At 52.6% G+C, this 24,899-nt stretch overlaps 1 protein-coding gene across 2 annotated transcripts in view; it reads left to right on the top strand.

Moving 5' to 3' along the window:
* The window catches only part of GTF3C1 (general transcription factor IIIC subunit 1), a 1,956,011-nt gene that overhangs the window by 1,073,145 nt on the left and 857,967 nt on the right, over positions 1-24,899 (top strand). The gene's annotated exons all lie outside the window — the stretch shown is intronic.

The raw sequence follows: 24,899 nt of genomic DNA, 5'->3' as shown, positions 1-24,899 counted from the left end.
CCCTGCCTCTCAGATTGCTGGCATTGCTGAGTTTAACTCCTATTTGCCTGCAAACTAGACTCAATGAGTGTGAAGCAAGAGTAAGTTGCAGATAGCCACAGTTGGCTTGCATGTGGTTGTTGAGAGTAGGTAGCGGGTGTTGGATGTTGTGTTGCTTAATGCAGTTGGGTATTAATCCCTTTTAATTGTCCGTCACCTTATTCTGCTCCTCTGCTCGGGCTCATCATTGTGGGGTGACCAGTTACCAGGGATTAACTCTTTCTGCAGTCGGTGTGAAGCCTCTTGCTCCACAGCTCATACGTCTGAATTGCAGGACAGACTTTTAGGAGGGCAATTCAGGAGGGGCTAAATCCTTAACACAAATGTTTCTTCTACCTGCTTCTTGTGACGTTGACGGTTCGCTAAGTCATTTTGTTTACCCCTGTTGACTGTTGTAGCTGTACGTTGAATTAACAGTCGCCTGTGGAGTTCATGTGTAGAGCATGGGACCTCTGACTCGAGCCTGATGGGACTCAGACAGAGCTGCACAGCAGAGAGGAAGGAGGTCCTGACTCACCTCTGTGTGTTGGTCTTTCTCCAACCCTCCCTCTAAAATCTCCACACAGTGTGTCGCAGAAGTGGACATACTAGCTCAGGGACTCGGACGTACCGATTGAATATTGGGACAGGTCACAAACTCAGTCTGCTGCTGCTGTGTTGATTTCAGTAGAGCTCTCAAAACCCAGTGTCCTAATGGTGCTGGAGGGCGCCTTCATGGAAGTGAACCACATCCTGGACCTCTCCCAATCCGGCTTCCGAAGCAACCACAGCACTGAGACCACCCTCATCGCCGCCACAGACTGTCCGTGCCCTCCTCGACTAAGGCAAAATTGCAGCCCTCATCCTCTTGGACCTCTCGGCCTCCTTTGATACCGTCTCCCACCGACTATGCACAAGACTCCTGGACGCCAGCATCCGCGACAAGGCCCTGGAATGGATCTGCTCCTTTCTCACTGGCCGAACACCAAGTCAGACTACTTCTATTCCTCTCGGAACCTATAGCTTAGCTGTGGAGTGCCTCTACATCACCCAGCTTGCAGCCATCGTTTGGATCCATGGACTCAACTTAGTCTCCTATGCCGACAACACCCAGCTGATTCTCTCCCTTACCAATGAACCCTCAGTTGTTAAGAACAACTTTCACAGTGGGATTAAGGCTGTTGCCGCCTGGATGAAGAGCAGCTTCCTCGAGCTAAACTCACCCTATGATGACTCCTGGTGGCCTTCAGCACTTGGAAATCCCACCTCCCCACCCACAGACCATGCGCAGAAATTCAGTATCATCCTGGACTCTTCGCTCACCATGAGCTACCAGATCAACGGCGTCCCATCATCCTACTTCCATGCGCTACACCTGCTCCAAAAGAACTTCACTTGGATCCCCAGTGAGTCTAGAAAGACTGTCACCCATGCACTCATCAGTAGCAGAATCGCCAGTGGCAACGCTCTCTCCCCAAACTGCAGAACATTCAGAACACCGTCGGCATCCTCCTTTTCAACATCCCCTGCCGCTGCCACATCACTGGCCACCTGGGAGACCTCCACTGGCTCCCAGTCAACAAAAGAATTACCTTCAAGCTCCTCACACATGCCTACAAAGTCCTACACGACACGGGACCAGAGTACCTCAACCACCGCCTCGTATTCCACCTACACACCAGAGACCTCTCTGCCCGACTGGCCCAGGCTACCAACCCACGTATCTGCAAGAACATAGCCGGCGGAAGATCCTTCTCCTACCTCGCAGCAAAGACCTGGAACACCCTGCCTTCCACCTCAGGCAATAACCATCACTGCCTCTATTCAGGAAGGACCTCAAGACCTGGCTCTTCAACTGAACCTCCGTGCCTTCAACGAACCAGCAGCCCCATGTCCCCCATTTGTGCCTTGAGACCCTTACAGGTGAGTAGTCGAGCTCTTCAAGCCACTGATTGAGGTTTGATTGAGGCAGTTGTACTGTTAAACTTGCTCTGACTTACCAGAACTCACCTGTATATCTGTTGGTAAAACTGGTGGAAGGGCATTAAACCAGTGCAACTGTTAACGGAAGAACATCATTCGTTTTTTGGCCAGGAGAGGGAGTAAAGCTTTATACAAATAGTGTTGTTAGAGGACAAGTTTGTTAGGGCCTTACCAAAATGTGGACTGAGACTATCTGTCTCCTAGGAGATCTCGGAATAGAGGAGCAGCTTCCAACTCCCTAGCCATCAAACCTTGTCTGAGGTAGCTGGGACCTTATATAGTCTGATATTGTTTGTTATATGTGTACACTCATTGGTGGTTGTATCTGATGTTTCTATTGGATTAGGGTTAGTGTCCTCATTGATTGGGTATTTGAGGCTTCTGATTGGTTTCTGTGTCTCTGATTCAATCAATGAAGGGTTGGGGCTAGGGTTAGGATAACTTTCGGAAATAGGTACTAGGGCTTCCTGGGTTGTTGGAACTAGAGCTAGGGATAGGCCTTTAATTGGAAGTAGGGATTGGGGCTTCTGGTGTTATTGGTTGCTGGACTAGGTGTGGTACTAAGAGTAGGTTTAGGCTTTCTATTGGAAGTAGGGACTAGGGCTTCCTGTGCCATTGATTGCATGGACTAGGGTTGGGACTACTGGTAGGGCTAGGGCCTCTATTGGACGTATAGATCAGGGTTTTTTAAACTGATTGGGTTATTGGACTAGGGCTAAGATTGGCTGTAAGGTCCTGGTCTCCTATTGGTTCTAGATTTTAGGGCTAGTATTGTGATTGGATAGTGTTAAGGCTAGGGATCCCCTTGGCTGAAGGGGTCACCTGACTACTAGGGCTATAAACGGCCAAGGCTTAGGGCGTCAAGGCTAAGGGGGGAGAGGACCAAGGGTGAGTGCCTGTTTGAGCCTGTTCTAGAATGGTCAGGACCTGGGCCACAAATGCTGCTCATTTTCCTATTCATTGATACCCACCCTATGAATGTGTCCCTCTGTATATAAGCTTTTATTTTCACTATAGATATGTACCTATCTTTGTGTTTTGCTTTGTATAAACATGTAGAATAATTATGTTGTTATAAAAACAACAACAACAACAAAAATAATAATCTTTGGTCTACATGCACTTGCTTCCATTGTGCATCTATGTACCTCCATGTACATGGATCTGTGTGTCTGTTACTTTTCTCCTGAAAAAGCATATCCAATGCACTACCCTATTTCTCATCCTGTACTTCTATCAATATCTTCAATCTGCATATACTTACCTCATTTATGCATCTATATACTTTCAATGTACTTATGGATCTCTATATTTATCACTTTCTTCTAATTTAGCATTTCCAATGCACTACCCGATTTCTCAGCCTATACTTCTCTCAATATATCTTATAGCCCAACTTTCTGACTTATCTCGCACTTTTCTACTACTCTTTCCAGTGCACTACCCGATCTCTCACCCTATACATCTATCATTTTATCCTCTACACCCACTCTCTCATTTATCCCAAACCCCATACCACTACTATGTTCCCCAAAATAACCCTTTCTTGACTCTCTCCTACTCTACCCATCCTTGCATCATCTGACACTTTTTAATCGGATAGAGACATCTAGCCGCAGATTCCTTAACTTAGAATATCCCCAGGCATCAGACTGGATCTGGAAAACGTTTTGCAGCAGCACCTCTGCGCGCCGGAGGACGGTGCCACACAACCCCGCCCTTACGTCGTCCAAGTACGTGACGTCAGTGAGGTCATATAAGTCTCTCCCGGCGCGCTGACGTCAGTTTCCTTCTTTTACGCATGCAACGCGGATCCGGAGTGTGCGGTTCCTTAAGCCCTTTTTCGACGCTTCGCGTCTGGAACAGTGTGTGATGCCCTCGGGATTTAAATCCTGTACTTCCTATTCGCGGCAAATGTCCGCGACAGACCCGCATCTTATTTGTATGTGGTGTCTGGGTGAGCACCACGACACCACAGACTGCGAAGTCTGCCAACACCTTAAGCCGAAGTTCCGGCGGAAGCGCCGGATGAAGCTTCTTTTGGCATGACTGTCCCTGTTGGAGTCGTCTCACGACCTCTTCAACGCAGTTTCACCGTCGATCACCCTCTGGGCCCCGAGGCCGTCGTTCACCACTTCTTGGTAAGTTGCGGCGCAGGTCGCTGAGGTCCTCGACCTCCCTTTCATCTGTTGTCAGGGGCACTGGTTCCATGACTATTCCGGACGTACACCCCGACAGTCGTCCCCCCCTCTATCCGCCCTATCCGGGTGCGGGGGCGACTCGGGCCCAAATGGAGGCTTATGTCACGGCTTTGCAGGCCTCCCTTGGTTCCTCCCCCGTCCCTGTGGCGTCCTCAGGGCCTTCCCTATCCGTGGGGTCCCTGACAGACCCTCTGGTGGGTTCGCACCTGGCGTCACATTAGCCTTTGCCCTCCAGGGATGCCGGCGATGTGGTATCGTCAGGGCGTGGCCCGGCTGGGTCCCCCTCTACGATCCCTATGGCATAGTCAGGGTGTGGCCCGGCTGAGTCCCCCTCTACGGCCCATTGCACCCCTGCCGCACCGCATAGTCCCGTGGGGCTCCCTGCGGCATCGCAGGTGGTTGCTGGTGCTCGCTTTGTCCACACCTCGGCCTTCTGGGCAGGCGCTGCCTGTCCGGAGCCCGAGACGGCGCCGGAACGGCGCCGTAGACTTGCCTCCCCGGCTTTGCCTCTGCTTCTTTCTCCGGAGTCGGAGCCTGTTGTGGTTGAGGCTGAGGCAGCGCCGGTGCGGCGCCGGAGGGTTGCCCCCAAGGCTCCGGCACCTTCTTCTTCGAAAGGTGAACTTGTGCCTCCCTGGCTCTGCCTACACTTCTTCCCTCGGAGTCGGAGCCGGTCCGGGTTAAGGCTGAGTCGGCGCTGGAGCGGCGCCGGAGGCTTGCATCCCAGGCTCCGGCACCTTCTCCTTTTTCGGAAGGGGAGCTTATCGTGGATTTGGTGCCGGACGGAGCAGACTCGACGGCGTCGAGTCTGCGCCGGATAAAGCTCGGTCGGCGCCTATTAAACTGGTTTTGGCGCCGCATCGACGCCGGGTTATTCTCCAGAGGCGTCCGGAGGGAATTTGGCATCGCCCTAACGCCTGGCGACGCCGGATGAATTCTTGCCTGTGCCTCTCTTAGAGTATGTGAATCCGGCAGGGTCCCCACCTCCTCAAGAGCACCCGGCAGGCTCCTTGCTTCCTCAAGAGCCTCATCAGGACACCCATTCCTCAATGGGGCTCCCCTCAGTTGGGCATTGGTTGCATCCTCGCTGTCTTGGGAGGGTTAGCTTACAGCCCTCACCTACTGATGAACTACTATCCCCTCCTCAGAGGGCTACCGAGGCTAGTGCGACATTTCTCAGAGCGGTCTCTTTGGCCACTCGAATATTGAACATGCAACCCCCTTCGGCGCCCTTGTCTGTGGACCCTTTACTTGATGTCCTTACCCGTGGGTCAGGGAATGTGGAGCCGCTTCTGCCCTTTGAAGCTTCTCTTTATGATGCCCTTTTGGGTACCTGGTTTCGGCCAGCTTCTGGTGACCCGGTGGCTCGTTCGGTCTTGCACCGCCACCAGCCTGCTCCACATGATCCGGTCTGCTTATTTGTGCATCCCAACGTGCAAAGGTTTGTTTTGCAAACTGCCTTCCCTTCCTTGCCCTGGCTATTGCTTCCTCCCTCCCGGGTGTCCAGATGGCTTGAGTCATGGGGTCGGAACATCTTTGCCTCCACTAGTGCTGCACTACGGTCACTAAATACATTGTGTCCTGGCTCGGGCTACCTCTGCCCTGTGGGACTCTGCAGAGTCTTTGTTCTCCACCAGCGCTGAAGGCGATCGTGTTGACCTACTTCATCTTCTCCGGGATGGCCATGACCTTGCTGAGTTTACAATCTGCTCCACCTTGGATACTGCTGATTCCTTGGGCCGGGCTATGGCTGGCTCAGTCGCCCTGCAGAGCCATGCTTGGTTACGGGATAGCGTCTTCCCGGAAAATATACAGGAGAGTCTTGTTGATTTACCCTTTGATGGGGTTTTATTGTTTGATGCACACGCCGACTCGGCTGTTTATCACCTCCTTGCCGGCTTTCACCCCCCCCCCCCCCCCCCCCCCCCCCCCTTAAGCCTGTGTTCCTCAGGCGTTTGTTCTGGGGTGGTACCTTTATAAACGTGCTCCCTGTTGTTAGGTGGGTAAATACTCAGTGTGGGGTATTTGTTTGCTATTATATAGCTCTGTTATGTCAACTGGGCCTACGAGTTCCTTTGGCCTCTAGGCGTCTTCTGGTGCTCTTCTCTGCCGTTGTACGGTGCTCAATGTTGTGCCTTGGCGTCATCTTTACGTCATTGGTCATCGTGCTTCATTCTCCTCCTTTGGAGGTTTTCGAGGTGTTCATCGCGCTTTAACAGCAGCTTCCGTCTGCCATTGCGGTACCAGGTGTGTTCCTCTACAACGATGCTGCATAGTCGTGGCTAGTTTGCCTGTTTTTGATATATATATATATATATATATATATATATATATATATATATATATATATATATATATATATATATATATATATATATATATATATATATATATATATATATATATATATATATATATATATATATATATATATATATATATATATATATATATATATATACACACACACACACACACACACACACACCAGTTCCATGGGTACTCTTCTTCCTACTCTCAAACTCTCTTCGAGGCTGCAAGGTCTAGTGCGAAGTGTCCATGTTTCAGGGACTTTTCCGGTTATGCATGTAGCATTACCAATAAGGCCCCTTTTTGAGTTCCGCTTGCTGGGGAAATTCCCCGGGTTTACGCTGCTCCCTTCTTCGTGTTCAGTTACTGAACGATTCTCTCTTCTGGACAAGGGTTATTTTCCTTCCAGTCGGAGGGTGTGGTCTGAAATTCTGCGATTATTTCTCAGTTTCTACACCTTAGTACTTTGGTGCCTTTGCTGCACCTTCCTTCGGCTGTGCTATATTGTATCAACTGGGCATGCTGGATGGCTCTTCTAAAGTCAGTCGTCCTAGTTCTCCACCCTGCATATCTGTATTTCGTGTGTTGGTTATCACCTTGGTCTTAGCGCGGCCTGATCGAGCAGCCTTATGCTTATTTTAACTACGCCACCTTATGGTCTCTGTAGCTGTTTGCTCTGTGCATGTTTCTGTGGTGGCCAGCGTCAGTGTGCTTAAGATTGTTATTGTTCACCCCTGTTCCCCCTTTTGGGACTGGGTGTGCACTTGGCGTGTTTCTTGACTCCGTCTGCAATTCTAAAAACATTGCTAATTTCTATCTCTTGACCTGTGGTTCTTGGCTGTAGCCTCTCCGGACTTGCTTCCGTGGGCTAGCCTGGTAGACTCTGGTTGCATTTCTTCATGTTCCTTCTCAACCTTTGGTCGGTGTTCACATAGTGCGCCATTACGCTGGGAGTGGTCCTTCTTCCTCTCTCTTTCTTTTGTTCTGGTATATGGCTGGTGCCGATTCTGCCTCTCATGCTTATACAGGTATGGTGTATCACCATTACGGCATTTTTGGAATGTCTTGCATCCCGTTATCTTTTGCTCTTTCGGGCTATTTGGGTTGCTGTCTGGCTGTTCCGCCACAGCCTTTCCCATTGTCCGTCACTCTGTTGCCAGCTCAAATGCTTGGCGCTTTCTGCTGTCCTGTCGCAGACCCACCTCCCCTTTGGGGTATGGCTGTGGTATCTATTCTAAGTTAAGGAATCTGCGGCTAGATGTCTCTATCAGATGTACGAGTTATTTACCTTCGGAAACGATGTATCTGGTAGAGATGTTGTCTAGCCGCAGATTTCTTAACGCCAACCCAGCCTCCCCATTCTGCGAGGTCCTTGCCAAGTGGGGTTCTCCGCTGGCCCCCTTTTACAGTTGGCATTGGTTTTTCTCTCATAGGTGCTCACATTGTTGAATCCCTTTGAGATTTGCCATAATACAGCCGATTCCCTCTCAGGGGTTTCTGTTACGATAATACAGTTGACTCCCTCTCAAGGGTTTCTTATCTGTAAAATGATTTCTTTTTGATTGACCTTCATCAGGAGATTCCTCTTCATTTTCCTATCTTCTCCTGCTGCCTTCCCACCATCTCTATTGGCTCAGGCTTCTGGTCTCCTCTACAGTAGTCTTCTTTGGGGATCTGTTCACCTCTGTTTTAGACCTCCATTACTATAGGGGCAGTGCCAGACTTTTCATACCTTCCCGGGGTGCACTGTTGTTTTCTCTGTGCTCCGTTCTTGCTGGACGGCACCGTTCTACATGGTACTGAGAGTCTATTTGTGTCTGTTGTTCTGCATGGTATTAACAGTTTATTTCTGTCTGTTGAGATATTGTTCCCTTGTTGTACTTGGGAAGGGTCTTGGCTTAGCTTGCGAGGTTCTTTCTCACAGCTTTTTCACTTATATGTAGGCAGTTCTTATTCTGTCTTTTTTTGATAACCAAATTTTTATTGATTTTTCGACACAACAAAGGAAACATTGAGCCTGTCAAGCCGCCACTGTACAAACGCACAACACAGTGCCACCCCACCCCCCCGCCCCCACCCATAGCCCCCCCCCCCGCCCCCCCCCCCAGAACCACATCCTCATACGACATTGCCCAACCATTTCCCCCAGATCCTACGGTATTTCTTAAGGCAGCCCCTCGCCTGATAGAGTGTCCGTTCCTGAGCCGCACACCAGTCCACTCCATCACTCCATTTGGCCAGGCTGGGCGGTTGTGAATGCTTCCAGGCCGCCGCAATATCCCTTTTTGCCACCATTAATGCTGTCATAAGGAACAGCTTCTCAGCACGTGTGCCATCGAGACCATCAGTGATGCCCAGGAGAGTGTGCCTAGGGTCATGTGGCACCGCCCAGCCCAAGACCTCCGTCAGGTCGGCTTCTATGCCCCTCCAGTAGCCCCCCAAGGCCGGACACGACCACACCATATGAATAAAGTCAGCCGGGCCAAAACCGCAGCGGGGGCAGGCCGCGTCAGCAGAAAGACCCGCACGGTGCAGGCGGGCCGGTGTGAGGTAGGCAGTGTGAAGGTAGTAGATTTGAATAAGCCTCAATTTAGCGGAGGCCGTCACCAGCCTAGGAGCCATAAGGGCGTCCCGCCAGTCGACCTCGTCCAGGGGACCCACCCACACCTCCCACCGTTCCTTCAGGCCTTCCCGGGCCGTGGGGGTGTTGTTAATAAGAGAACGGTGTATTCGGGATATGCCCCCCCTCCCCAGGTTGCCCAGCATAACCTGCGCCTCAGGGGGATTGTGGTCCGGTAGCCGAACGTCCAGAGGAGTATAGGTGCGTATAGCGTGTCGCAGTTGGAGGTACTTATAAAATTGAGAAGAGTGGAGGGAAAAGCGCGCCTGCAGTTCCGAGTACGAGCACATGCGTCCCCCCCGCCAGACATCCCCCAGCTGGGAGATGCCGAGCAGGTCCCATGATTTGAACCCCTCCAGAGCCGCAACGTCTCTCAGCCATGTCCCCTGCCAGAGTGGGGTGGCGCGAGTCAGCCTCCCAGTCCAGTGGGTATGGCGAAGCGCCGCTCGCCAGGCCAGGAAGACCGCTTTGGTGATGTCCGGGCAGGAGGCGGGGATGGGGGCGCCGTACAGGCGGTCTAGAATACAGGGGAAACCCAGGTCTTCCAATTCCACCCTATAGGCCGGATCGGACCATCCCCCTCCAAACCAGTCATGAATGACCAGGAGGCGGGTGGCCAAATAGTAGAGGTAAAGGTTGGTCATGCCGAGCCCGCCGTCAAAGGTGGGGAGGCGACACGTCGACAGGGCCAACCTCGGTCTCCCGCCACCCCAGAGAAACCTAGTCGCCAACCCGTCCAGCTCGCGGAACCAAGGCCTCGGGAAGGACACGGGAGTGTTCTGCAACACATAAAGGAACCGGGGGAGAATCATCATTTTGTAAAGGGCCACCCTCCCCAGTGGGTTGAGCGGGAGCGACTGCCATCGCGCCAGGTCCACCTTGGCTTTCTTGACCAAGGGGGCCACATTGAGAGCCCAGCTCAGCTCCGGGAGAAGGGAGACCCAAATGCCCAGGTACTTGAAGGACAACCGACGCAGGGGAATACTGTCCTGCCAGTCGAAGCATTCCCGGGAGGGGTGCAGAGGCACCAGAACCGATTTTGTCGGGTTTAAATAAAGGCCGGAGGCGCGGCCGAAGCGGCTCAAGATATGAAGTGCCCGGGGACCCGAGCGCGCCGGGTCACTAAGATACAGCAGAACGTCGTCCGCGTAAAGAGCTATCTTGTCCGACACACGGCCCGGCCATTCCCAGCCCCGGAGAAGAGGATCCGCGCGGACCAGGGCAGCAAGGGGCTCCATTGCAAGAGCAAACAGGAGGGGCGACAGAGGGCACCCCTGCCGCGTTCCTCGGCCAATCCGAAAGGGCCTCGACAGTGCCCCGTTAACCAGCACTCTGGCACGTGGGCGCGCGTAAAGGACCCGCACCATGCCAACGAACGTGGGGCCGAAGCCCATGTGGGTCAGGACCTCAAAGAGATAGGGCCACCCAACCGAGTCAAAGGCCTTCTCGAAATCTGCAAGGAGAAGGGTGAGATACGGAGAGAGGCGCTGGCGGTGAGCCAGGGCCACGTGAAGACGACGAAGACAATGGCGAGTGCCGCGGTCCGGCATGAAACCGCATTGGTCCGGGTGTACCAAGGAAGACAGGAAGGGCCGGAGCCTCTGGGCCAGAACCGCCGCGTAAAGTTTGATGTCAGTATTGATAAGGGAGATCGGTCGGTATGCCGAACGATCGCAAGAAGGCGGCGTAGACTTGGGCAGGACCACGATCGTGGCTATGTCGGCCTCCGGAGGGAAGGAGCCGTTCTTGATCGCCGCAGCATAGAGGGCACCCAACCGTGGGACCAGGTGGTCCTTGTAGGCGGCATAAAACTCCTGGGGGAAGCCATCCGGACCCGGAGTTTTCCCCGCGGACGTGCGCCCTATCGCATCCCCAATTTCCTCAGGGGTAATGGGCACCTCCATGCTCTCCCAGTCGCTGGACCGAAGACGGGGAAGCCGCAGGTTACTAGTGGCAAGCAGTGAAGCCAGGGAGAGGTCCGACGCCCGGGCCCGGTATAGCTGCGAGTAATACTGAGCGAAGGCGTCTGCGATTGCCACGGAGGAAGATTGAAGCAGGCCAGCAGAGTCAGCCACCGCCGGGATGATGCGCGAGGCCCTGGGGTACGTGGCTAGCCGATGCAGCAGTGCACCATTCTTGTCTCCCCACCCATATACCCTCGCCACTGAGGATCGCCAGAGGAGCTTAGCCGCGTCAAGCGACCGCTGACGGATCTCCTCCCTCAAAAGTCGCAGTTGCCTAGCCCCGGCCTGATCCCCGGTCCCAGAGAGGGATCGTTCCAGCCGTAGTGCCTGGGCCTCACAGGCGGTGAGCTGCTGGAGCTGCGCCCGGCGGTGCCGCACCACCTGTGCCTTGGCCGCCCCCCTGACGGTGGCCTTACAGGCCTCCCACAGGGTGCCCGCTGAGGAGACCGACCCATCGTTATCGGTAAAATACTGCGTCAATGCGGACCCCACCTCCTTGCGGAGCTTCTCGTCCTGGAGGAACCAGGCGTTGAGGCGCCACATCTGGCGGGCCCCACGAGGGGGGGGGCCCAGACCCAGGAGGACCGGAGAATGATCAGAAATCCCCCGAGGAAGGATGCGGACATCCTGGATGCCTACACAGTCGGCAGGGGGGACAAAGATCGCATCAATACGCGCGTGGGTGTGGTGGGCGGCCGAGGTGTGAGTGTACTGCCGTGCGCGTGGGTGCCAGATCCGCCACGCATCACATAAGCCCTGGGCCTCCGCCCAGCTCGCCATCTGCTTAGCTCGCGCGGCGCGGGGCGCCGAGACCGGACCCGAAGAATCAAGCTGCGGAGCCGAGACAGCATTGAAATCCCCCCCCAGAACAAGAGCTCCCGGCGGGAGATCTGTCAACACCGATGCAGCATAAGATAAAGCCTGGGACAGCCCGGTGGGCGGCGCATAGAGAGACAGGAGACTGAGCGGCCGACCCTCAAGCGTGCCGCAAACGACAATCCCAATCCCTTGGGGGTCGTGAATCGCCCGGGTGAACACAAAAGGGAAGGAGCGGCGCAATAGGACGGCAACCCCCCGCGAGCCGCGCGAGAACCCCGAGTGCCATACCCGGTCGTACCCGTAGCGCGCCAGAAAGGGACATTTCTCGCCCAGCAGATGAGTTTCCTGAAGTAAGAGCACATCAGCCTCCGCGCGCTGGGCGTACTTGAGGACAGCGGTGCGCTTGAGTCTATCTAGCAAGCCGTTCACATTCCAGGACAAAATGCGCACCTGAGCCTTAGATGCTAGTTCTTCCATGGTAATGGTGGGAACGAAGCGCGCTGGGAACGGGGTGGCCAGGGGAAGCCAGGGCCACGGATCTCTCGCTAGGGGAGGCCCGCGGGCAGCGCAGGAGGGCAAGTGACGGCGGCGCGTGGGCTGGCGGTGGCATGAAGAAGCGCGGCGCTACGCTGAGTGGGATGCTGCAGAGGAGGCTCAAAGAAGGACAGACCCAAACCAAACATAACAGTCCCCCGAGGAGGAACAACCCACAAACAACAAACCCCGACCCCCCACCCCCCACCCTACACTTCAAGAACGGAAGCATCTGTCGCCCTAACGAAACCAACAATTACAAGACCCCAAGCCTAAGCGCTCGGGTGTAAAGAGCGTGGTGGACCCCTCCTGAAGCACGGATTTCCAGTGTCTCGTCCCAGGTTGCTGCATTAAAGCGTGAGGATGCAGAGCCCCCCACCCCCGCCAACCGGCAAGGACGCCGCCTCCCCCTGTAGGTGCATGAACAGACTGGAAGTCATATAGCAGGGCTGCGGGAAAGGTCTGACAAGTCAATTTGCACATTGAGGGGGGTTTGAGACCCGGCCGGACAAGGCGACAGACGGCGCCGGGACCCCCCAACCGCCTGGGATGATGTGCCGGAAGAGGCCGAAGATTCCCTCACCCGTCTCCCAGATGTACTCTCAGACCGGGTCCGGGCCGGCGCCGCGCCTCGGCGCTGTCGTGAGTGCGTGCGTCTCCTGCGCCGTGGTCGCTGCGACCCAGCTGCACCGTGGCCCCGGGGCACAGGATTGGAGGACGTCTCACCGGGTTGGCGCAGGGGTCGTTCCTCAGTGAGCCATGTCCAAGCCGCCCTGGGAGTGTCAAAGAACAGTGTCTTGGTCTGGAAAACGACACGAAGGCGGGCCGGGAACCGGAGCTGGTATTGAAGGCCCAGGGAACGCAGCTTTTGCTTGACCTCCGTGTAGGAGCGGCGTTGCTCCTGGACCTCCCGGGTGTAGTCTGGGAAGACCATAACGGTGTGGTTGTTAAAAGTCAGAGGGCCACTCACCCGCGCCTCCCGCAGGATAGCGTCTCTATCCCGAAAGTTGAGGATCCTAAGAATGAAGGGGCGCGGGGGGGCTCCCACCGGAGGTTTGGCCGCCAGCGACCGGTGCGCCCGTTCCACCACAAACCAGGTCGATAGATCGGCCGCCGGCATCCAGGACCTGAACCACTTTTCGAGGAAGTCATCTGCTCGGCCGGACTCGACCCCCTCCGGAAAGCCCACCAGGCGAAGGTTGTTGCGACGGGCGCGATTTTCGGCGTCTTCTGCCCGCCTGTGCAGTTCCTTGGAGTGGGTCGTGAGCTCCCGGACCTGGTCCTGTAGCAAGCGAATGTCATCTTCTGCCGTAGAGATCCGGGACTCCGTTTCGGTAATGCGGGCCGTGGCGTTGCGGAGGTCCTGCCGCAGGAGCGCCACATCGATCTTCACCTCCCCCACCATCCCTTCCAAGGATGTGCGGGAGGCCTCGATGGCCTGGAGGACGACCGCCAAGTCTTTGTTCGGGGCCGGTGCTCCCCCCCCAGCCGCACCCGGCGGATCCGAGCTGGCGAACCGATCAATCCGCGTCTGGTGGGAGGCCGCTGGCGGCTTGGAGCCTTTTTCTTTACCCATGGTGGATCCAGGGAGCACGTGCCGGCCCCGAGGGTGGGCGCAGTGGACCGGCAGGCAGCCCCCACCTGCCAAGCCGAGCCGCCCCCCACACCAGGCCAGAAGTGGGGGGATCCAAGGGGAAGGGGGAGGGCGAAGGCGCGTCCGCTCCCCAACAATGGAAGGCCCAGGGCCCGCTCGACACGGGCCGGGCCGCACCGCACTCGCCGCGAGCCTCGCGCCCCGGTCCGCGACGGTCCTCCGGCTATGTCCAACGCGTAGGCCCAGGGCACCAGGGAACGCCACGTCCACCCAAGGTCCGGCTCCGACGGATCAGGCCCAGTCAGGGCGCGGGAGGAGGGGGACCCCCCGGCCGGCAGCGGCCCCCGGGTAGCAGTGCAGGACAGGAGAGGTCCGATAACTTCGTCCCCACGGGCCAGCACGGAAGCGCCAGGGAACGTCCCCGCTCCAGGCACAGCAGTCGGCCACCAGGCCTGCGGGGCCTCGTCACCCCGGGGCGACCAGAGAGGACAGAGCCAGGACCAAGTCAGCAGGGGTCGGGCCCGCCCCCCTCGAGGCAGCGTCGGCCTAGCACCAGGAGACAGCAGGCACCGACAGCGGCGGGGTCGAACTCAGCCCCCCGAGCCGTCCCACGCAGGCAGCCAATCAATCAATCAATCAGCGCGGGCCGAGCCGCCCGCCGAACAGGATCACCTCACCACCGGGGGGCGCTCACCATACGCCGTCCCCCAAGCTCGCCCAAGACCAGGCACCAGCCCAGGCTCCGCTCCGCCGGTCCTCCGGCCCCCGGCCGGCCTCCGGTGGCTCCGCGGCCTTCGCCCTCGTGATGCGCCGGGGGCTCGATTAGGGGGCACTGCCGTCTTCGGGATCAGGTGGGCACGTCTCAGCTACCGGCGCAGCTCACAGGCTGTGTAGCGCGGCTCCGGCTGCAAGGAATCGGCCGAAAATCGCACCAGGGACGGGGCAGCAGCTCCTCAGCACTCGGCGGTCAGCAGGGGACACCTGGGACAGCCACAGCGGATAGAGGACGGATGCGAGGGGTCAAGCATCCAGGAGCCTCACCTAAGCGCGGCCATCTTGGCTAGCGCCACCTAGCGCTCCCCCTTATTCTGTCTTTTATGATGGTGTCTTGCACCATCCTCCTTATTTATTCACGGATTTTCATCCATCGCACACTGTTCCCATACTTTCACAGTTTTTATTATTGGTGGCTCCGCGTTGTATCGCGGAAAAGCTTCTCCTAAGAAAACTGACGTCTGCGCGCTGGGAGGGACTTTTATAACCTCGCTGACGTCACGTACGTGGACGATGTCAGGGCGGGGTCGTGTGGCGCTGTCCCCCGGCGCGCAGAGGTGCTGCTGCAAAAAGTTTTCCGGATCCAGTCTGACGCCTGGGGATATTCTAAGTTAAGGAATCTGCGGCTAGACAACGTGTCTACCAGATACATCGTTACCGAAGATAACTCGTACTACTATACCGATCCCCCAATACAAACCTTTCTAAACTCTTCCCTCTGACTCTTCCCCTCCAAAAACCCTTTTTACTCATCCAAAAGCCTCCTCCTACTGCTATGACCCAAAAAAAGAAATCTTTCACTCTTCTATCCCTCCACTATCCTTTTCAATCAAAGTAACAGACTAACATGTTCACTTCTTTAATTCCATATTCCACTATACTAATTCACCACTAATCCTTTATGGTTTCCAGAGTAGCGTGCTACTCTGCAACAAAGCGTTTCAACACCTCATCAGGGTTACAAACGCTATATAGATGCAAACCTTTTTCCCTTTTTTCACCCTCTCCAACTTTTTTCAATCCAAATAACTGACTAACCTATCCACCACTCAAATTACTTCATATTTCACTATTCTAATTTTCAACACTAATCCTTTATGGGTTCCAGAGTAGCCTGCTACTCGCCAGAAAAGCACTTCAACACCCCATCAGGGGTAACAGGCGTTCTATGAATGCAAACCTTTCTTTCCCTTCTATCCCTCCGCTTTCCTTCTCACTCCAAATAACTGACTAATATCGACCACTCAAATTACTTTCATATTTCACCATACAAATTCACCACTAATCCTTTATGGGTTTCCGGAGTAGCGTGCTACTCACCAAAAAAAAGCGCTTCAACACCCCATCAGGGGTATGAAGCACTATATAAATACAAACCTTTTTTCCCCAGTATCCTTCTGCTATCCTTCCGAATCCAAATAACTGACTAACATATCCACCAATTTACTTGCATGTTTCACTATACTAATTCAACACTAATCCTCTATGGGTCCCGGAGTAGCGTGCTTCGACGCCTCGTCTGGGGTAGTAAGCGCTATACAAAAGCAATAACAATACAATACATATGCTGGCTCTGGAGTGGGACCTGAAGTTCTAGTGGACGCAGCATCAGGGGAATCGCTTTGATGTGGTTCAGATCTCGGAGGAAACTACAAAAGACCTGCAGTGGTGACTGACAAACCACAATTGGGTCAGGGGCAAACCCGTCTTACTTACCCCAATCCGATATTACGGTATTGACTGATGCATCACTCCTGGGCTGGACCAGTCATCTGGAAGAGGATGCTGGTATCAGACGGAATCTGTGCTCCATATCAACCTGTTGGACCTTTGAGCGATTCGTTATGCATTGAAAGTCATTCTTCCTTCAGTCAAAGGAAGGCTGGTACAGGTATTCACATACAATACCACCACCATGAGGTACTGGTGTCATGGTCCGTTTGTCAAAAGGCACTGTGCCTCTGGACATGGCTAGAACATTAGGGCATACCCCTAGTGGTTCAACACCTAGCAGGCTCTTTGAACTCCAGAGCAGATAAATTCAGCCGTCGATGCCTAGTGGATGGCGAATGACGTCTCCATCCAGAGGTGGCGCAAGGCCTCTTTCAACACTGGAGAGAGCCTTGGTTAGATCTGTTCCTCACCACATGGAATTGGCAATGTCAGCAGTTTAGCACACTGGACCTTTCACAGCAGCTCTGAATCTGAGAAGCTTTTCGTCATTCATGGAGCTCTGTCCTCCTGCGCGTCTTTTTTGCAAATACCACTCTTTCCCAGAGTTCTCAAGAAGATCAGGAACGATCAGACGCATATCATTCTTATGGCTCCAGATGGGGCACAGAGAGTCTGGTATCCTGATATGTTGAGCATGAGCATCAGTAATCCAATCAGGCTGGCTCTTGGGGAAGGGGGGGGATCTTCTGTCTCAGCAACAGGGCAGGGTTCTCCACCCGAACCCGAAAACGCTTCACCTTCTTGCAAAATGGCCTTTCTAGTGGCAATACCATCTGCCAGGAGGATCAGCGAGTTACAGGCACTTTCGGCAAATCCTCCATACATTATCTTCTACTCAGACTGGTACTTGGGACTCAAGCATCCTTTTTACCAAAGGTGGTAACTTCTTTCTACATTCTTCTCATCCCTGTAAAGAAGAGAAGAGACACCACCGGCAGACAGAAAAAGAGCGTTTTTGTTCTACCTTGATTGTACTTGTGAGTTGTGGGTGAACGATCAACTCTTCTTAGGGTATGTTGGACCCAGGAAAGGGAAAGTAGTGTAGAAGCGGACCATCTCCAGATGGATAGGGCTCTGCATCTTAATATACTACTAATTGGCCAAAAAGCAGCCCCTGAGGGTTTACATGCTCACTCTACCAGAGCCAAGGCTGCGACCCCTGAAATTGCTTGTGGAGTTTCTGTTCTTGATATCTTAAAGGAAGCAACATGGGCTTCCTTGTACACCTTTATTAAACACTACTGCCTGTACAGTCAGGTCCGTCATGACGGTCACTTTGCCAGTTAGGTTATACAGGACTTTTTTTTTCTCATCTGTATCGCAGTCTCACCTGCGGGGAGGTATTGCTTCTAAGGTAAGGAATCTGCAGCTAGAAGTCTCTATGAGCTTAACGAGTTACTTTTGTTAAGCCCTATCTGGTAGAGATTATCTAGCCACATATTTCTTATCGACCTTTCCATCCTCCCGGCTCTATGGATGTATTATAGTGTAAAGAGTTAACCATTATAAGGGCCCTAGGTGAGCACACCAGTGTTCCTTGTGGTTCCACGATTCTGGCTTGGAAAGTTGTGAAAAACTGATGTCAGTGCTCTGAGGTGACCACGTGGACGATGATGTCCCGTAGAGCTGAACAACGCCGCCTACCAGCACACAGAGGTGCTGCTCGTTAAAAGTGTCCGGATCCAGTCTGACGCCTGGGGAATATTCCAAGATACTGAATCTGCGGCTAGATTGAGTCTTTACTAGATAAGGCGTTACCAGAGGTAACTTGTTCTTCTGGGCCTTCCTCCTGTTGCAAGTTTTGGAAATCTGGGCAGTGTTCCTGATATTTTAGCCTCTATCCTGGATCTCTATGAGAGCAGTTCTGTGGCCTCTTGGACCTTTAGCCTCCTTCATTCTTCTAGTCAGCCATGTCAAATAATGTATGTTTTGCATTGGAATCTGAAGTTCCAGTGTGCCTAGTACCAAGGAAACCAGTCAGATGCCATTCAGAAGTATGAGGGAACGGCACCCAATCTGCAGTGGTGACGGCATTATCGCAGTTAAACCAGTAATAGAGCCCTTTACCTTCCCTACCCCGAGTTGGTGATGGTGACAAACGCTTACCACTAGGTTGGGGAGAACATTTTGGTCTCTGACTCCATTTCAATCTGCTGGAGTTGTTGGCCTCTTGTACATCTTGATGCCCCTGCTTCTCCTGTCCCAAGTTCTTAAAATGATTACGAACGACCGGGCCCAAGTTATCCTAGTGTCTTTTTAGCATGATGAGCGATGGTCTTCTGTTGCAGCAACGACCCTGCAGAATCTACAAGTCCATGCATGGTGATTGAGCAGCAGCAGTTACCCAAGTCTGGTCTTGCCACCTGAAGTGGTGAATGTCATCCTGGCCGCCAGTCGTCATTCCACAAAATCTATTCATGCACAGCCAGCGCTCTAAAAAATTTGTGGAGTCCACGAGACAGATCCCATACTAGCTGAACTGTCGAATTTACTACTGTTTTTTTTTTATCTTTGGCCCTGCAAGGCCTTACTCTAGACACACTTACGTTATTTGTCAGCCCTTTTAGCCTTTTTATGTTTTCCAGATCAGCTGTCCTTGTTTAAATCATCTGTTGTGGTACAGTTTGTTAATAGTTTGTTCAAGGGGCTGGCCTAGTATATGGTGCGCACTTATGTAAGTGTAGCACCCTGTACTAATCCAGACAACCCTCATGGCGATTTTAGTGGTCTTAGACAACCTTAGAAAGCTCTGAAAGTGGTAGCTATGGAAAGCAGCCTTCAGGCTTAGTCCAGGAGGAGTGTAAAGCAGCTTGTTTTACCAGCACCTAATCTTGTGATAAAGGGTAAGTGAAAAGAATCACACAGTGTAGTTATAAAAATATGTATTTTATTACAAACACCCACTAACACGATGTATTATCTCCCACCCGTAGATATAAACACAATACACACAATACTTAGTAAATAGAGCATGTAAGTAGCACAAATACACAATGGTCTCCAGGGGGAGACCAAACCATATACTAAAATAGTGGAATGCGAACCAGGACTCAAGACCAGAGTAGACCCAAAAGACATCGAAGAGCTGGGAACCCGAGGTGAGTATCTTGGAATCCCATGGAGGTCGTGTGCAGAGTGGAAACAAGACTGCGTGTTTAATGTTAGTCCATGGGTAAGTCACGGCTGCGGTTTTAAAGAAAAAATACTGTTGCCAGCGGACCCTGAAGACAACCCATGGAAGATGGAGGGTTGGAGACTCGCCCCACCCGTGGAAACCCCAGGAACCAGGATTACCTACACCAGGGAAGCAGGGTGCATAGGTGTCAAGTGACGTTGGAAGCTGCCGTAGACCACAATGGAGGACTTCAGGAAAGATGCCCTTGGAGAAGAAGACAAAGGAGTCCAGTGGAGCCCAAAGTGGATTCAAGGTGAGAAGAACCTGCAAGCAGAGCGGACAGAGTCTATTCCACTCAGGAGTGACCAGGAGGCACGAAAGACGAATGCCCACCAATTTCGGGATGCAGGGTTTGGCGGTGCCCTTAAAGGTACAGCTCTGTGGACCAGGCAGTGCTGTGGAAGACCAGGAGCAGTTTATGAGCTGTCCCACGTCAGATGTAGGGAACCAGTGGGTCAGTGTCTGGCAGGGGCAACAACAAGCCTTGTCAGCAACAAACAGCATAGTCGACGGAAAAAGTGCAGTGTCTGGTCCAGCAAGGTCCAAGTGACTCACCACGAGCAGGTAAGTCTGAGCAGGCCTGAGCAAGCAAGGGAGCTCACTGCAGCCAAAGATGACCCTCGAGAGGACCCACGGGCCGGACGCACAGAGTCGCAAGAGGACCTGGAGCAGCTCACCAAGATATAAATGCCCACGGTGCAGAGGATGTGATCCATGCAAAGATCTTGGCTGCAGGAAACGCTTGAGGTAGGAGCTTCTAGGAGCCGAAGACCTCTAGAGGAGATAGTCAACAAGCCTTGGCAATGGCAAGTCGACGCGGTACACAGGGGTTTTGTTCCAGAGGTTCCGACGAGGGATACTGGCCTCAAACTTGGAGAGAAGACAGTGCAGGCCTCGAGGGAGTTGCAGAACCAGCACTTGTGTTGCTGAGCCTTTCTGAGTCCTTGGGAGTCCAGAATCAGCAAACTGGTCAGCTGCGTTGCGGTGCTTGCAGGTGCAAGGGAGTGACTTCTTTACTCCAAGGGAGATTCCTTCAGGTGTCTTTTGGATGTCCACAGGCCTGGTGAAGGACCTGTATAGAGCACGGACCCAGACGTTGCAGAAGACCAGCAGTATGACGAGACCAGGAGCAGCAGGAATCTTCCCCTGTACCTTCTCAGTTCCCAAAGCAAAATCCAGAAGGTCCAGACAGTCGAAGTTGAAGTGGTATGCAATCTGAATCTTGTCCCATGAAGGATCTAGGGACCCACCCACAGGTAAGCCCTTAGGCACCCTTAGGAAAGGGTTGGGACGATTCAGGGGTCTCACCCAGAGGAGGGGCTGGACAATGGGTTGGATACCTCCATGTCCTTTGTCCGGTTTTGCGCCAGAGCGGGGGCCAACAACTCCTTGAACAAGAGTATGCAAGGAGGGCACTAAATGTTCCCTTCAAGCAGTCTCAGTGGCGCTGGTAAGCGCGCGCTCCCTGCCCCAATAAACTGACCCCTGTCTGGGAGGTGGTCACACCTCCCTGTGACAGGATATCTATTGTTCTGCCTTCCCCTGCTTGAGCTTGGCTCGACAGCACGAGGGCAGAAACATTTCTCTGGTCGGCAGCAGCCCTAACTTGCTGGCTGGTTCTGGAAGACTGGTACCGGGATCACTGAGGGCCTCCCGGAGGAGCTTTACTGTGCATGAAATCGTACTTCTCACACCATTTATGGTGTGCGTTTATGATTCCAACATGTTTGATACCAAACATGACAGAGCTCTTTACAGCCAGTTTAGAGTTGGTCATCGCGTAATGAGGCATGGTCACTCTATATGTTATAACGATTGATGCACTTACAACCAGGGAGAATGGACTCTGAAGGTTGTGGGTGTGCCCCGCTCCTGATGGGGACCCTCACGCTTAGAACCGAGCACCCTGCCTTCAGGATTGAAAGGCCTTGCCTTCGGGGTGACTTATAGGTTTTAAGTGTAGTGACCTCAGATGTAAGAAAACGTATATCTGCCGTAAGTTGTGCTAGTAACAGCTTACACAGGCTGCACTGGCAGGCCTGGAGTCACAATTTGAGTGGTCTCATCTGTGGCATAATTCATGCTTCATCCCTTCGGATCGCGGGAGAGAGGGGGGTTTGAGTCGTGGGGGAGGGGGGGTTGGGTCGAAGTGGGGGTTGAATCGCGGGGAGGGGGATCGGGCAGGGGAGTGAGGGGTGGAATCAAAATTTATAGAAATACATTTTAAAACCTACCTTTCCGCTGGGTCCCACGTCTTCACTGCTCCTACTCTCCTGCCTACGACAGGAACAGGAAGCAGGCAGCCATGCTCCCTCCCCTAAGCCAATCACAATGCTGCCAGCAGCGTTGAAATTGGTCGGGACGGTGCTCAGCCAGGGACTAATAAGGTGGGCATGTTCTCCATGCATGGATAAGGGCAGAGTGCGCATGACTGATTTGGGCAGCCCGAGAGGCCCAACTAAACAGTCTTTGCGCTAAGGGTGCGCAGAGTTGGCGTTGTGCCTTCACGCGGACCTCCACAGAGTTTTAAAAAAAATCTCAGTGGAGTTCCGCTCTGCTCCCTCGCCCCTCCCAAATTATTATTAAAAAATGAAAAAAGAAGGTACTTACCTGCGTGTCTTCCACCTGCCCTGCATGGCCGCTCTCCTTCCTGCTCCTCGCATCCTCCTTCAGTGAAAAAAACACCTACGTTGTACGTGCAGACGTACAACATAGGTTTTTTTTTATTGAAGGAGGACGTGAGGAGCAGGAAGGAGAGCTGCCATGCAGGGGAGGAGGCAGGCACGCAGGTAAGTGCCTTTTTAAAAATAATTTGGGAGGGGGAGGGAGCGGCTAACTTTTGCCTGCCTCAGCGTTCGCAACGGAGCGTGGAGTTGGCAAATCTCCGCAAACTCCACTGGCGGATCAGAGTTACCCGCCCAGGGTTACTTTGCGCACTCAGGAGTGCTGCAAACCACTCCCTCCCTGCCCTGCTCAAAGAGCAGAGCAGCCCTGCCCACCGGCCTGCCCGCAATGCGCAAAGCAAACTTAAAATGGTAATAACTAAAAAGTTATTACCATTTTATGTTATCGCTTTCTCGCACTGCAAGGAAGCAGTGGGGTGATGCTCCTTAGCCCTAGTGGAGGAGCCGCCTCTGTTTTGAACCCAGTGTGCTGTCTGGAATACAGACCTCCTTAGGAGCAAATGTGTATGATGTCCTTCCTATTTATGTATTTCTTTGTTTCGACACAGCAAGGCCTTGCAGTGGGCTTTAAACTTTTACATCGATTGTACCAAGGATCATCAAGTTAAAAATCACCTTTTTGTCGGTTTCTCAGCAGCCAAGGAAATGAATGTTGTGTAGAAAAGGCCCTTGTTCAGGTGGCTAGTCCTCTGCATTAGGATCTGCTATGCACTGGTGGCCAAGAAGCAGCCCCCTGAGTGAATGAGAGGCTATTCCATTAGGGCTTAGACTGCTACTACTCCTTAAGTGTAAGGAATGCTGTCCTTGATATGTGCATTGCGACGTCGGTGTCGGTGCATTGTTCACGAATCACTGCTGCATTGATAGCTAGATCCTGTAGTAAAGACATTTGGCCTGCTCAGTTCTTCAAAACTTTTTGGTCCGAGTCCATTCCACAAGCCCTCCATCCTAGATGGGGAACTGCTTTAGTAAAGTTGAGGAACCAGCGATTAGAACTATCCATCAGAAGAACAAGTTACTTCCCTTCGGTAACCCTAACTCTGGTGGATACTCTAACTGCAGATGCCTCACTGCCCTCCCATCTCACGATTTTGCGGAATCGCCTCTTTTAAACACACTTAAAAGGTCCCAAGTTAGTATTCTATACACTGTAGCCAACAATAGTTCACACACTCTGACTGAGGGCATGGTAAAGGGATAGACAAGAAACAAATGACAGTGCCCTGGGGTGGCCCTTATATGCAGCTCTTCTTCATCACTTCAGTGGCAGTATAGAGCCAAGAAGGAGCTGCACACCACCACCTAGCGGCACGTTGTAGCACTATCATGAAAAATCCAGGTCCCGTGTGGCGCCTGAGTGATATTCTAAGATTAGGAATCTGCGGTTAGATTATCGATCGAAAAGAGCGTTGCCAAAGGTAAGTAACTTGTTCTTAAGATCTTTCATAAGCCTACACTAAAACGATAAATAGTTCAACTTTAAGTCAAGCAGTTGCTAAAGTGCACCTCCGCCAAAAGAAACTGTGAAACAAATGTATGGATGTGTTAAGGTTAACACTTTTAATAAAACTGCTCCGCAGTGACCAGTGCGTGAAATGGGAAAGTAGAATTACCCAGTACCACAGTAACTGATTGCTTGTGATACGTGGCAGTACTCTCTAATTGAGTTTATTGCAACTTTACAGAGAAGTACAAGTACTCTGTTCCTCGAAATGAAAAAATGCAAATACTCAATACCGGACAGTACTAGCCCATTTAAAGCACTAGTAGTGACAAATCCCTTCTGTAACCAAATGATCGTAAAAACGTTCAATGAGGAACTGAAATAATATACAGAAACACGTGGTGTCATCAAAGTCAGAAGAGAATGTGCTTTTTGTGTTATCTTGTCTTGGGGACACTGAGCCAACTAGCCACAAATCCCTATTAAAACTGATTTGTAATACTTGTTCATGAGAATTCATAACTTATCAAGACATGGTACCATGCCCATGACAAGACACGGTCCCATGCCCTTCACAAGACACGGTCCCATGCCCTTCACAAGACATGCTCCCATGCCCTTCACAAGACATGGTCCCATACCCTTCACAAGACATGGTCCCATACCCATTACAAGACATGGTCCCATGCCCTTCACAAGACATGGTCCCATGCCCTTCACAAGACATTGTCCCATGCCCTTCACAAGACATGGTCCCATGCCCTTCACAAGACATGGTCCCATGCCCTTCACAAGACTTAGTCAGGATATAAACCCTCACTGGTGTTCAGTATATTTCTACTTTTCAGGACCCCTACAGTGAGAACATAGTGTCTGAATATCTAACGGGTGTCCTACATTGGATTTTATTTCTGCGACTAATGACGATCTTTAACAAATCACATTTATTGCATTTTTCACAATCTACAGCATGGGATTCTTTTGACCCTGACCCTGAACTCTAACCCCTTCCCTGATTCCATTTCAATTGATTCCTCCATCTCCACTG

Source organism: Triturus cristatus, chromosome 10 (assembly GCF_964204655.1).
Source record: "Triturus cristatus chromosome 10, aTriCri1.1, whole genome shotgun sequence".
Classification (NCBI taxonomy): domain Eukaryota; kingdom Metazoa; phylum Chordata; class Amphibia; order Caudata; family Salamandridae; genus Triturus; species Triturus cristatus.
Note: the sequence above shows the minus strand (reverse complement) of the source record. Positions and strands in the feature narration are given on the sequence as shown.